The sequence below is a fragment of the Malaclemys terrapin genome, chromosome 8, assembly GCF_027887155.1.
Source record: "Malaclemys terrapin pileata isolate rMalTer1 chromosome 8, rMalTer1.hap1, whole genome shotgun sequence".
Taxonomy (NCBI): Eukaryota; Metazoa; Chordata; order Testudines; family Emydidae; genus Malaclemys; species Malaclemys terrapin.
This window is the reverse complement of record NC_071512.1, coordinates 27,507,839-27,522,803: the sequence shown is the minus strand read 5'-3', so window position 1 is coordinate 27,522,803 and position 14,965 is coordinate 27,507,839. Positions and strand designations below refer to the sequence as shown.

General features: G+C 38.0%; 1 pseudogene; it reads right to left on the bottom strand.

The window, feature by feature from the left end:
- Nucleotides 1–1,737: 1,737 nt before the first annotated feature.
- On the bottom strand, nt 1,738–1,913 carry LOC128842614 (U2 spliceosomal RNA; annotated as a pseudogene).
- Between the last annotated feature and the right edge of the window lie 13,052 nt (nt 1,914–14,965).

Genomic DNA, 14,965 nt, shown 5'->3' with positions numbered 1-14,965 from the left:
CTAAATACAAGATCAAACAGAGAGTTTAGCATAAGTAGGTGAATGGCCCCATAGAATATGTGCTAACTAAAAGCAAATAGAAAAGTAATACAAGGTATTAATACTTAAAATCTGCTTCTAATAAATGATGACATTCTCATATAAGACAAAAATCAAAACAAAATTTGATTAACTATAATAGAACTAGTATCATAGAAGCGTAAAACTCAAGAAGCCATGAGAATCAGCAATCGTATTATTCAATCAATTACTCAAGGCACTAAACTTATCAAAGGGTATTTATCTCATATTGAGAGAAACTAATGGTTAAGCACCATTAACAATTCAATGAACACATTAAGTATAATAATATCAAATAACCACAATAAATTCAATGAAAATAAATTATGTTAACCACTATAAACTCAATATAAAAAGTCTTTTAAACTAGAAGAAAAACAAATATAATAAAAACTAGTAAGCTACATATAATAGTATACTTGAAAATAACACCAGTGTAAACAAGACTAATAAAACAACTAGTTATTCTTCTCAGTTCTGTCTGGAGAAACTAGAATTCTAGGACTAAGCATATGATTTAAAGAAATAAGTTAAAGGTCATATGACAATTAGAGCTCAAGATTAATCAGTGGTCCCATACACATGCATAGCTGGAAATTGTTACACCACCACCACATAACAAAAGCTGGGGGTATATGAATGCAGAGCAGGTAGGGTTAGCTCTGCTTTGGTGGAATTGATAGCCTAAAATTTGAAAATGGTGAAAGATAGACAGCAAGTGGTGTATAACATGATGTTTAATTGAAACAAGGTGAGCAGTTAGAAAAGAAGGAATTAGGTGTGAAGAGGTGCTTTTTTGTTATCTTTCAATTAATTTGCATAAAGGAAATACTTCTAAATACAGATGGTCACAGAGAAAGCACACACAAATTATAAACACTAGGAAGACAAGTAATTTAAGGCGCACAATGATCTTATTAATTGGAATAAACAAAGGTAAACCTGTAACAATATAAATTACCACACACAACAATCAAAGTGAGGCTAGTTTGGAGGGTAAGGTGTTAACACATAATGTAAAAAGAACAGGAGTACTTGTGGCACCTTAGAGACTAACAAATTTATTAGAGCATAAGCTTTCGTGGACTACAGCCCACTTCTTCGGATGCATATGCTCTAATAAATTTGTTAGTCTCTAAGTTGCCACAAGTACTCCTGTTCTTTTTGCGGATATAGACTAACACGGCTGCTACTCTGAAACACATAATGTAACTTTTTACTGAGAAACAAACAACACAACTAGCATTCTAAAATTTACATATGCAGTGTTGTTGTTACCATATAAGTCCCAGGATATTAGAGACACAAGGTTGGTGAGGTAATATCTTTTATTGGACCAATTCTGTTGGTGAGAGAGACAAGTTTTTGAGCTCCTGAAGAGCTCTAACCTGTAAGCTTGAAAACTTGTCTCTCACCAATAGAAGATGGTCCAATAAAAGATATTACCTGACCCACCTTCTAAAATTTATAACACACAAATAAAGTTTCAAGTGAGATTTTAAAGTTAGAAGGTAGCTTTGCTCATTCAGAAACCATGTAATAATATTTTGTTTATCGTAAAGAAACCAAAGTGCTAGAGACTTCAGATTTTTCCACTAGTTCCAAAAATCTGCTTTAAAGAAGCATCGTCACAGTAAAACTCTTTTCTGTTTTTCTAACCAGAAGATTCTCCCCAAAAGGAGATGCACTGTTCCTGGAGGCATTGCAATACCAGGTTGATGCATAGGGCAGACAGAGCAAGTTTCTGTTCTAGACCCCTGTTTCAAAAATCAATTTAATATACAGTCCTCAAATAAAGGACATATCAGATATTAAACTGATAAGAACAGATTTAAAAATTTTATTAAGATGATGTTAAAAAAAAAAGTGAACGGTACAGAGTTTAAGCATAGAAGTTTCTGGTTTGCTACAAGGGAGACTGATCTGAATATGCTTCTCTTACCAGCAGGTAATTCTTTGTGCATATGCAAAGATAGCACAACTACAAGGGAGTGAGAGTGAGAGATACAAGGCAGAGCAGAACAAAACAATGACAAAGTTGCTAGCTCCCAGTCACACTTAAAATTAGAAATTAAGTTTAAACAAAAACAACAAAACAAAACATTAATCAAAAATGAATTTTCCCAGAGATTTATCAACATACAGTTCAAGATTTTTGAATATACACAGTAAGTCAGTTATAAGCTCAAGGCTGGTCCTTTAAGCAACAGCTAAATAACTTCAGTAAGCTGGCAACTGTTAGATCAGTCTTAACATACAAAAGTGCAGATATTATTTCCTCTCAATTACAGTGCTCTGTAGGTGAAAAACAGACATTTGAATTTATGCAGTTATTTAGTTACAAGGCGTGATGTTAAAATCCTGTAAGTAACTGTCCAATTATCACTCTTAGGAGAAGATTTCAAATCTTAAGGCTACTTTACGTTTCTATTTTTTTCCTATTACTACTATAATCTTTCTTGGTATATATTTGGAATTAAGATATCTTAATATAGTATTTCTGGAATCTGTTAAGATTATTAATTTGGAATGGCAATTCAAAGATCCAGAATAATGGTCTAGATTTATGAAACAAGAATCTGAATTACAAGGGAGTTCAGGATTCTAGAAAGGGAGTATTTTCTCTTCAAGGCCAAATTCTGGCTTCCTTCAAAGCCCAGAAATTCTCTGTGTTATTTTAACAATAAATACTGACTTTTAAATCTTCTTATGCTTTAGAACAAACTGGGTTTATCTCGCTCTTTCTTTTGTTGTCTGGGCAGTCTTCTACTATGACAACAATTTCTTCTTGGTATATTTGATTTTCAGGTAAGCACTTTCTTTAAGATTGCTTATATTTGGAACTTTGGACCTTTAAGATTCCAAAACCCAGGTTCTTGTCTGTAAAGGACTTTTAGTTAAAAGAAACACTCTCTTGGAAAAGCAAAAATCACTGAACACAGCTTATGTGAACAGTAACATTCTTCTTGGGTCTGGATTGGGATTTCTTGGTGTCTAGAACCTCAAGACCTGCAGTGAAGACTGAATCTCTCAGCTGAAGAGAATCAGATCTCTTAAGTGGGGAGAGAACAACAAGCTAGGATTTCACAACACTTTTTATGCAGTTATTCTTCCATTCAGTTTTATTGAGGGACTTGGTCTATCCCAAACGTACATGTTTGGTAATTTTCCATTGGCCCCTTTAAATGTTGTGGCGGTATTTCCTTTTATTGCAGGTGATAAATTTATCAGTTGGACAAGTCAAACTGTCATTTGACTTTAGCAAAGCTTTTGATATGGTCTCCCACAGTATTTTTGCCAGCAAGTTAAAGAAGTATGGATTAGATGAATGGACTATAAGGTGGATAGAAAGCTGGCTAGATTGTCGGGCTCAACAGGCAGTGATCAATGGCTCGATATCTAGTTGGCAGTCGGTATCAAGTGGAGTGACTCAGGGGTCGGTCCTGGGGCCGGTTTTGTTCAACATCTTTATTAATGATCTGGATGATGGGATGAATTGCACCCTCAGCAAGTTTGCAGATGACAGTAAGCTGGAGGGAGAGAGAGATACACTGCAGGGCAGGGATCAGGGCTGGCTCCAGGCACCAGCCCAGCAAACAGGTGCTTGGGGCGGCCAACAGAGAGGGGCGGCACGTCTGGTTCTTTGGCGGTGGGTCCCTCACTCCCTCTCGGAGCGAAGGACCGGCCGCCAAAGACTGAAGCGGTGGTGGTAGAGCTGCCGCAGATCGTGATCGTGGCTTTTTTTTTTTTTTTTTTGGCTGCTTGGGGCGGCAAAAACCCTGGAGCCGGCCCTGGTAGGGATAGGGTCCAGTGTGACCTAGACAGATTGGAGGATTGGGCCAAAAGAAATCTGATGAGATTCAACAAGGACAAGTGCAGAGTCCTGCACTTAGGAAGGAAGAATCCCATATACCGCTACAGGCTGGGGACTTACTGGCTATGCAGCAGTTCTGCAGAAAAGGACCTGGTGAATATAGTGGATGAGAAGCTGGATATGAGTCAACAGTGTGCCCTCGTTGCCAAGAAGACCAACGGCATATTGGGCTGTATTAGTAGGAGAATTGCCAGCAGATCGAGGGAAGTGATTATTCCGCTCTATTCGACACTGGTGAGGCCACACCTGGAGTATTATGTCCAGTTTTGGTTCCCCCACTACAGAAAGGATGTGGAAAAATTGGAGAGAGTCCAGCGGAGGGCACCGAAAATGATGAGGGGGCCGGGGCACATGACTTACGAGGACAGGCTGAGGGAACTGGGCTTATTTAGTCTGTAGAAGAGAAGAGTGAGGGGGGATTTGATAACAGCCTTCAACTACCTGAAGGGGGGTTCCAATGATGATGGAGCTAGGCTGTTCTCAGTGGTGGCAGTTGACAGAACAAGAAACAATGGTCTCAAGTTGCAGTGGGGGAGGTTTAGGTTGGATATTAGGAAACACTATTTCTCTAGGAAGGTGGTGAAGCACTAGAATGTGTTACCTAGGGAGCTGGTGGAATCTCCATCCTTTGAGATTTTTAAGGCCCGGCTTGACAAAGCCCTGGCTGGGATGATTTAGTTGATGTTGGTCCTGCTTTGAGCAGGGGATTGGACTAAATCACCTCCTGAGGTCTTTTCCGACCCTAATCTTCTATGATTCTATGAACAGTATCCTCCTGAACTACCTCTTGGTGCCCAGTCCTGGGCCCAGAAGCAGGTGGTGCCTGGTGAATAGGTGCCCCACATCTTTCTGAGGACACAGAATAGGAACAGCTCATGTATGGGTTATAAACTGGGGAGAAACCACTAGGCAGGCGGTGGGCCCTAGAGTCCCCCTGGCCAACCATTCTATGGTGCTCCTGCCAAAGGTTCCCTAGCAGGATAGTAGTGCCTTGGTTGGAGCAGCTCTGAGGCTGGGAAACAGAGGAGCCAATCTCTGATTCAGAGGACTGTGACTCTTCCTCATCTGACCAAGGAGAAGCTGCTTATGAAGGCGTTGGAGACTAAAGCTGAGTTGGAGAAAGACACAGTGCAGCCAACCTTACAGGCTTCCCCTTCAATGGTACCGACAGATGTGCAGTTTGAGGCCACAGAGGTTAACACAGCACCAAGTGCTGGCGTGTTGCTGGCGCCCCTCTATCTGCTGGTTACGAAAGCACCACTGGGAATACTGGCACCAAAAGGCTCAGCAGATTACTTGCTGCCACAAATGTCTCTGGCACAGTTGGTACCAAGATTGTATCAGGATGGCACTGTGCTGCAGATGTAGAAGGCACTCCCGGAGGCCCCAGTCTTGACCGTACCTACCTCAGTGCTGGAGTCAACAGTGATGACTTCTGTGGTGCCAACGAAGAGGAGTGCTTAGGTTTCAGCTGCACTCTACTCTCATCCCCATGCCTTGAAGACTTCAGTGCCGCAAACCTTCCTCTCTTGGCAATCAGCTTAGAGGTCTTATGGCTCTCTTCTTGGGCACTGGGGACAGTGAGCGGTGTTGGGACTCAGGCAACACAGGAGTCAAACACCTAACCGATGCCAAGGTACTCGATGCTGAGTCTGACTGACCAGGTTTCGATGGAGGTTTCAGGGCTGCCTCCATGAGCAAAAACTTTAGCCTAGCTTCACTGTCTTTCCTTATCAAAGTTTGTAGATCAGGCAATGATCCTGAATATGAGCTTCCCCTAAACACTTCAAGCAATTTGAGTGTGGGTTGCTCACAGGCATCACCTGGCACAAGCGATGCAGGGCTTGAAGCCCAGTGACCAAGGCATCGCTCAGTACCAAGTAATGGAAAAAGCCCCAAACTGTTTATTAAAGAAGAAAATGTACACTATCTACAGTGTTAACTAAGTACTAACACCACAAATCTAGAAACCTACAATTAATTTACAATGAACACAATGAACACATTGAAAGGATTTGCTAAGGCAAGCCAAGCAATTCCAACAACCACCAGGGGCAGTAAGAAAGAACTGAGGGGGCTTGAGGATGGCAGGGCCTTTAATACAGGCATGCAGCAGCAACAGAGGGTGCTCAAGCCATCCCTGAGGGAAAAATTTTCAATGACTATCTGTGGGACTCACACACACCAAAAGTGTAATCCATGTGCAATCACTCAAAGAAGAACAGCAGTCTTTCTTATGTTTCGGTTATGTTGGGGTGTGACTGCCCAATAGCACTACTTGTTGGCCAAGTGTTGTACTTCCAGCACTCCCTGCCTCAGTTTCCCTCCCTGAAGTGGGTCTCCTTGACTTTTCTTCTGTCTTTTGGGTCTTCTCTCAACCCCCCTTGTATTATAGGGTTGTATTATGAACCCTTTTCTGGGTTACCTTTGAGAGTCTCTTTCTCCAATCTGGGACAGCATGCTGGACCTAGGTTGGTTCCCCTTCCCTGCAGACCCTAGTTCAGGGCCTTTCATGGGCACCTACCTACCTACTCACTCTCTCCCTCACTGTGGTTCCAATGAACAGACTGATCTTTCTGAATACGCTTAAGACCCAGGTGTCTACTGAGCTAATTAACTGCCATCCAGCCATCTAGGTAATAATGACTTGGGGTTGGCTCATTCTCCTTAACAAAGCCTGCCACAGGTTGGCTGGTCCCTGGCTCCCTGAAGGGGCTAGCCCCTCTGACATGGTTATTTTGAAGTTTATTCTTCTTACTTCATATTACTGTAATTTAAGAAGAGTTTTATTCAATTGTGCTTCCAAAGGTTGGAAGAAATTATCTGCAATATCAATATCCCACTTCCCAATAACTAAAATATTTTGCCTATTCCAAGCATTATCCTAAATAACTTTAAAACCATTTAGTAAAATAAGCAACTATTTAGTAAAATAACTTTAAAACTATTTAGTAAAATAAGCAAAATGTCTATATATAACTCCTAATATTGTCTATTATCACATTCACCATTAAAAGTAGTAATTCATGTATATAATATTCCTATACATGGTATTGTGTAAATGTGCATTTCCATAGTGACTCATACTAATACTTAAGCATTATTCCTAAAACTAGTAAAAATACTTAATTATAAACATAAAAGATTATAATAAATTTAGCTATATGAATTCAGGTAAATTGTATATTTTGTTACTCAAAGGAACTCAAAGTTGTCGCCTTGAAAATTAACAAAAAGACCATAAATACCTTGAGTCTCAATAATTCCTTTTTTTTTTTTCAGGTTGCTAAAACATTGGTGTTTTACTTTTCTTAATGTTATGAATTAGGGATTGTTATGAATTAGGGATTAACTTCTGTAGTTAATTTACTCCTTTGCATATTTTTAAAAGGTATATTAGTGGTTGTGATGGAACCATAATGTCCAGTTTGTTCAAAGATAAGAAATTTTCCCATAACAGCTTTGGAGATGTTTATTTTAAAGACACTCGGGTTTATGGAGAAGCATTACTGGAGAAGCTTTAATTTATAGCTTCGTTATGTGGGATCTTGAGCAGTTAGCAAGGAGGTATTGTCTACACTGACATGGAGAAATCAAATTATAGTAACATTTGAGTTGGTTTCTGTTTTACTTATCAGGAGATGAATTGAAACATCTGTTCTGATAGCAAGTATATTTTGAGACCTTTTGGTATGCTACATTTTGTTTCTAACTTTATTTGTGTTTTAGTTTAATAAAGGCTTATTCAAAGTATTAAATAGAAATCAAAATGAAAAAAGAGGCAAAAATGAAGAAGTTGCTCTTTTAGGGTCTGGAATATGTAGGGGATATTAACAGGCCTTTGTTTATTTCTTCCCTTGCAACCATAAATTTCCTCTTGAAGGCAACAAGATAGTATTCATATAGTTAGAAAGGTCTGTTAGCGAAGGATGCAGGAAAAAGGATAATCAAATAATTTAAAGCATCTAAGGAATCAACTGACAGTAACTTGGCCTAAAAATCAGGCCTTTGTTAGGTTTTAATGAAAGAATACATGATTCAAGTATGGGTTATTTCATTGTATACCTTATAACTTCAAGTAAAAGAATTTCAAAATTGTGTATTCAGGGACCAAAATTAGCTCTTTAGGCACCACAAAAGGAAGGACTGCTATGCTCATTTTTTCCAATGAGGAACTGACACACAGAGAGATTAAGGCACCAATTCAGCAATGTACGTAAGCACTTGCCCAACTTTAAGCATGTATGTGCTCACTGCTGGGAGAAGAGGAGTCTGATATTTCAGTCTGAAAGAGGTTGGTTCACATCTAACAGTCACTTGCTGCAGAAGGAAAAAGGCCTTTCCACCAATGTCCCTATCTGGCTTCTGGAAGCAGTGTAGAGCCCAGGCTAGCTTCTGGGCAGCATGGTAGTCAGCCCCTTAGAGCTCCATCTGATTCCACCATCATCATCAGCAAGCAGAGCTTCATGCCCCCTATAGCTTCCTGATGTTACCAGAACCTCTCACATCAAATAGACGTTGAACTTTGTTGAAGGCCTCAGTGATTGGCTCTTTATGTGTTTTGGTTATATTTATATAAGCAGTTACATTCTTAATATTGATAGTTGCACCGTTTGGGCTAAACTCTGCTTTCTAATGCATGCATGCGACTCTCATTGACTTCAATGAGAGCTACCTGTAGATAATAACTCAGGGCACAATTTGGCCTAGGATGTGACACATTTGATAGATATATTCTCTTCAGCACAACATTAATCTATGGATCTGACTCTGCAAACTGTTACCTGAATCGTCCCATGAGAGCCCATAGGACTACTGACATAAAATGAGAGAGGATCTGCACTACAGGGTCCTATATCTTTATAGGCTTGCATGTCATTCAGCATGGCAGAGAAGCAGCAAAAATGGGTTTCTTTGGTCCTTGGTCTCACATCTCCTGGCTGGGATGACGAGGAGAGGTCTTACTTTATTATTATTTTATAGTGTGCAATCATCAAATTTTAGAATATAGCCTACAGAAAATGAGCCAAATATTGTAGTGTTTAAAAATCCCTAGTGATTCCCTCTTGTGGGCTTCTCAAAGCATCCTGTCTACTCTGTGTCTATCTTACTTAGACTGTAAGCCAAGCATGTTGTTGGGGCTTATCAAATAATGAATATTATTATTTATGGATCTGACAACATAAGGTAATTGTCACACATTTACAAATCTTTAATACCCTTTTAAGAAGCATGACAGAGTTTAAAAGAAGCATAAGTGTTTTGGTTTTAGAAATTGATGGCTGAACATCACGTTTCAGTACAAAAGGGAAACTAGAACAGTTGAGAAACACACTTTTCATATCAGTAATAGAGAAAATGTTCTTCCAGATGAGATTTGACAACAAAGCAGATGTCACATGTTGTGCAGACCACTAATGAAACAAAAAAATGCTATTTTAAAACAGTGGTAATCTGATACTAAACCAAGCAAACCCAAATTTTGTGTGCACAGTTTTAAATGTAATTAGTCATCTACCATTAATGACATCAACTAGACCTTATATAATTTTGCATTCAAAACTGCACCCACATTTGAGTCAACAACTTATTGATATAAAATAGGAGGCAGGGTTAACTCTAAATTTCTTTGCTTTGGGGGGGACGGACATTTAAGCTATATATAATATCATTATAATATAGTTCTTGCATTTAACAGTCACATAATTTGTAATGTATATCTTATGAGAAAGAAGAATGTTTGTATTTTTTCCATGACAAGATACCTTTCTACATACAGTAATTGCAATAATGTTTTGTAATACGCTTATTTGGCCAAATCTTGAAGTCCTATACTTAGAGCCCAATTCCTCAATCATATTATTCATTTGTGTAAGGAATGTGCATGAGAATAAGGATTACAGGATCAGTTCTTAATCCTAATTCAAATAAAACTCCCACTGATTTCAAGTAATGAATAAGTACTGAACAAGAACATCAGGATTTGGCCCACTATGCATATTCTCATTCAGACTTGGTTGTGCTGTTGACACAAGATGCACCATTTTCAGATGAGTAAGAAAAACTATGGCAACTGCTGCTTCTTACTGTTCATAATTTCCTAGCTGTCTTCCTAGATGTTACTAGAGTTATGCAGATAACTAAGGTTTGGTTTGGTGGCCAAAATAAAAAAAAAATGAAAAATCATTTCAGGTTGATGCAAAATGATGTTTTTGTGTGTGTGAAATGACAAAGTTGAACAAATCTAGTTTTGAGTTGAATGAAATGTTTCTTTTGACCTGAAGCTAAAATTTCAAGCACCTAACAAAAAAACAAACAACCAAAAAAGATTGCTTCCTGTATCTGGTCCATTCACAAGAAAATATATAAACCAAAAGTCTCCCATTGATTTTGTGCCTTTGAAGAACACTAACATTTTAACAGCAAAAAATGTTAAATATCAAAGTAATAGATGAACATTACTTTAAAAGGCAATTTCACTAAATAGCATTGGTATTAATCTTCCTGAACTTTAATTATACCCTTTTGACATATTATCCCTATCTGACCTTTTCTCCAGAAATCCAGTGAATAACTGTAAGAGAGATATGCAAACTCAGCCATGGAAACCAGCACCGATGCATCATTTTACTGCAACAGAACAAATGGGCTTAAGGACACAATGATGTAGAAAACCACTGTTTTCTAGAACGTCAGCCAGGTTCTAGCCATTGTTCAAGGATTTTCTACCAGCTGCTTTGCTTGACTCTTCCGTACTTGCCCACTCCACATCATATAAAGTTGTAATGAACTGTCTAAGGATGTAGACTTTAAGATATTGCTGAAGAACTAAACTTTTTTAACTATCAATGTCCCAGCAACATTTAAAAGCAATTAGTAATGGCATCCCTTAATTGAAGAACCTGGACTTCAGTTGAAAATAGTAAAGGCTGGCAGTTCCAAGATTAAAAAAGTAATGATTCTGCCATTAAGCCACTTTTACACCAGTCATTGCCTCAAAGTATCCAGATTTTTTTTAGATCCACTGAATAAGCAGAAGTAGATAACTTGGGTGTGTAAGGCTTAGTAAACTTTTTACAGAGAGACAGTGTGGCCTACTGAATAGCACACTGGACTGCCACATAGGGGATATGGTTTTTTTCCCCTGGCTTTGTCATTGGCTTTCTCTGTGACCTGGGCATGTCACTACTCTGTGATTGTTTCCCCAACTTTAAAATGGGGATAATGATACTTCCTCTTTTGTAAAGTGCTTTGAGATCTACAGACAAAAAACTCAACATAAAGCCAATCATTATCATGCTCACAGAGCTAGTGAGAAAATACTCCTGTACAAGATCCGTGATCGATTTTTACAGGATAGGTTAGCTGAGTACAAATTTCCAAAAGATTAATACATTTATGCCATCTGCCCTCCCTCTCGTCGGAGAACAGAAGAGAATTAAAAATACGGACTTTCAGACCACTTTTGGTTAGTGTTGTTCCTTTCATTTTTACTTTTGCTCCATCACCTTTCCCCAAAACTCAGAGGTTTGTCTATGCTTTTATATGGTGTATATTACCATGGTATTTATATATATGGGGACAATTAATCACTTTGCGTAGTTGTTATCTGCAATATTTCTGGATTAACTTGTACTATACCTAATCACTGTTACTTAGGCCCTGATGCTTTAGTAATGTAAGCTTGTATGTTAATTTACTCATATGGTTAGTTCCACAGGTAACAATCAGATTACTCAGATGTTTAAAATTACAAATGGGCTTAAGTGTTTACAAGAGTTGAACCTTAAATTCCTCAGGGAATGAACTTCCTATATGTTTTTAGAGTATCATTCAAACTTATGTGCCTTTATAATTTTATTATATGAACTTTTTTTCTTCTAAATTTCAAAATTCAGTAATACATTTACGGTAATGAAATGCACTGGCCCAAATTCTGCTCTTCATTAGCAACCCTATGGGTACGTCTATACTACCCGCCAATCTCGATCTAACGGGGATCGATTTATTGCGTCTACTGTAGATGCGATAAATTGATCCTCGATCACTCTGCTGTCGACTTCTGTACTCCACAGCAGTGAGAGGTGGAAGTGGAATCGACGGGGGAGCGGCAGTCAACCCCGTGCCTTGAGGACGCGAGGTAAGTCGACCTAAGGTACATCAACTTCAGCTACACTATTTGCGTAGCTGAAGTTGCGTATCTTAGGTCGATCCCCACTTCCCCCCAGTGTAGACCAGACCTAAGATTATAAAGAGATTAGACAGATATACCAGAAAGCAGAATCTGGGTCATTCACTAACATTGCATCCAAAGTACCTGCTTTTTATGGTAAAACTATCAATATCTGGCACTTCTACAGCAACTTCTGCCACAAAATCTCGAAGTGCCTTACAAACCTAAATATATATATATATATATATAGATATATATGTATATATCTATATATATATAATATATGTATATATCTATATATATATATATATATACCTAAATTTGCACAGAGTGTTACCATGATGTCATATGCATGCTAGATATTTGTATTTGCTAATGAAAAGTTAGACCTACAAATTGTCACTAAAGATACAAATAGTTGCATTCCATTTGTGGTCATGGGTGTGAATAAATATGGTCCTGAAACAGCGGATGCTTCAAATAGTAAAGAAAGGGCTTTTGTATAATTTTCATTATTTGAGCTCCAGAGTCTCATTGTGATGCATTACATATGACCGCACCAGTTAAAACACATAATGCAACATGACAGACCCGTGATGCAACAACAGGATAAATTGAGCTTTGGTGGTTGCTGCCACTGTCATTTTCTCCATACTCAATCAGGGAAATTTAGAGTTTGAAGGAAGTGCACACTCAGGGAATCCTCAGCTACCTTTTCACAACAGCTTTACAGTCTCTCAACTAGAACAGCACAAAGGGACCTTACTGTGATCCAGTCTCTGGCCCACATGATCTGTAAAAAATATACCATGTGTATATATGGACTCTGAGACTCTCGAGCTCAAATAATGAAAATTATACAAAAGCCCTTTCCTTACTATTTGAAGCATCCGCTGTTTCAGGACCATATTTATTCACACCCATGACCACAAATGGAATGCAACTATTTGTATCTTTAGTGACAATTTGTAGGTCTAACTTTTCATTAGCAAATACAAATATCTAGCATGCATATGTCATCATGGTAACAGTCTGTGCAAATTTAGGTACCTAAATTGACTTTAGGCTTCTCTTTCTGAAAATTTGGTCCTGTGTTACTATTGAGGTAACACAACGCAGTATGTTACAAAATAACACATAATGATACAATAATATACTAAAGATGGGAGCATAATATGAATGGTTCTGTAACCCACACACCTCTTGGGTCTGGTGCTCTGTCCCCTATATTGGCACCGAGACCACTTCGAGATTAATGAGTCTACTACAGCCTTAGCTAAGAGCCATGTAGCTTTTGGCTCATTCACTAATCTCCAGAGATCCCAGGCTTGATCCTGCCCGCTGATGACCAGGGTCTGTTGGCATTACAGTTCCTTGATACTTATCATGTTAACTTCAAAAGGAGAGGCAATGAGAGCTTTTTAGAACTAAAATCTTGGCTAATTCTTATATATACATATATATATTATTAAAATAAGCATGGCACTGAGGTGAAGCCTTGTGAAATCTATGGGTTTCACCGTACTCAAAAAATGTAAAATCATTTAAATACAATAAAAATACTGCTATCCTATCAGAACACAAAAATCTTCAGAAAAGCATATTTTTTGTAAACTGAAGATACATGTTTTCTCACTCTCCTAAAGACTTCATTTCTTTGTTCATGTTCAACATCACATTTAGAAACAAGGAAATTACAAATAGTGTGAAGACACAAAATATTAAATCTAATTCCACAGTGGTGAAAGTTACCTAGCCACTTTCTGCATGAAACAGAAGCATGAAGCAACTCAGAATGGACACTATATAAGCATAAAAAAATATAAATACCCTATTAGTAATATAGGGAAAATAACTGAGTTGGACTTTGGTTAACCATACAAAAACCTGAATACTGAACTGGAAACAAAACGCACTTCCTAGCTGGGCCACAGTCACTGGTGAATCATATCACTTGTTGAGTAGTATTTGGCAAATGTTAATTTTGTCAATATTGGATGGATTTTTGGATTGTGAAGCATTCACAAACCAGTCCTGGCTTTGCAAATCTGTTTGACATTTGAAAATATTAAATTACCCCTACAGGTGATTAATTGGTAGCGCAAGGGTGATGGTTTCTTCAAAATATGTGATCCTGATATTTGAGCTTCAGAACTAGTCCCCTAAATCATATTTATTTTTTGTTTTTCTTTTCCCAGAAAATGAAAGTTTTGTAAAGTGCAATAATGGATTGAATGCATGCATTCAACAAAATTAAGCAGAATACCTCCAAAGTTCTACATCTTTGCAAACTCTAAGCAGCCTTGAATGGGATTCAAATACAAGAGGAATCGTAATTTCTTTAAATTATTGAAAAAATGTAACATTTTTGTTATTCAACCAGCTGTCATGCAGAATCTACATATCCTGGACCAAATTTTGCCTTCAGAATTATATATATATACACAACTTCCCAAATGTAGATTTCTGAGGACAGAATTTGGCCTATAATCTAAATCAGTCTTCAGAATTTTGTGGTAGAACCATCAAAGTCTGATAGACAGGTGGTAAATAGAAATGACAGGGGAAAGATCACAGAGAAGGTGTTCTGGACATATTAAAGAAGTTCGTATTAGCAAGGAGGGAGCCTAAGGATACCATTAGAATGACATTCTGAAGATGAGATTTTATATTTTGATTAAGGTGTAGTGGAAAGAGGGGTGAGGGAAAAATCTCGCTGTGACTCAAAACCTTTTCACACTTCTCTAGATCCTTAAAAGAAGTCACCCTCCTCCCAAGCTGAAAGACAAATATTAGTCTAACACTCAGAATTAGCAGCTGCAGTTAATTACATATAAATTACATAGTATTTTTACTTA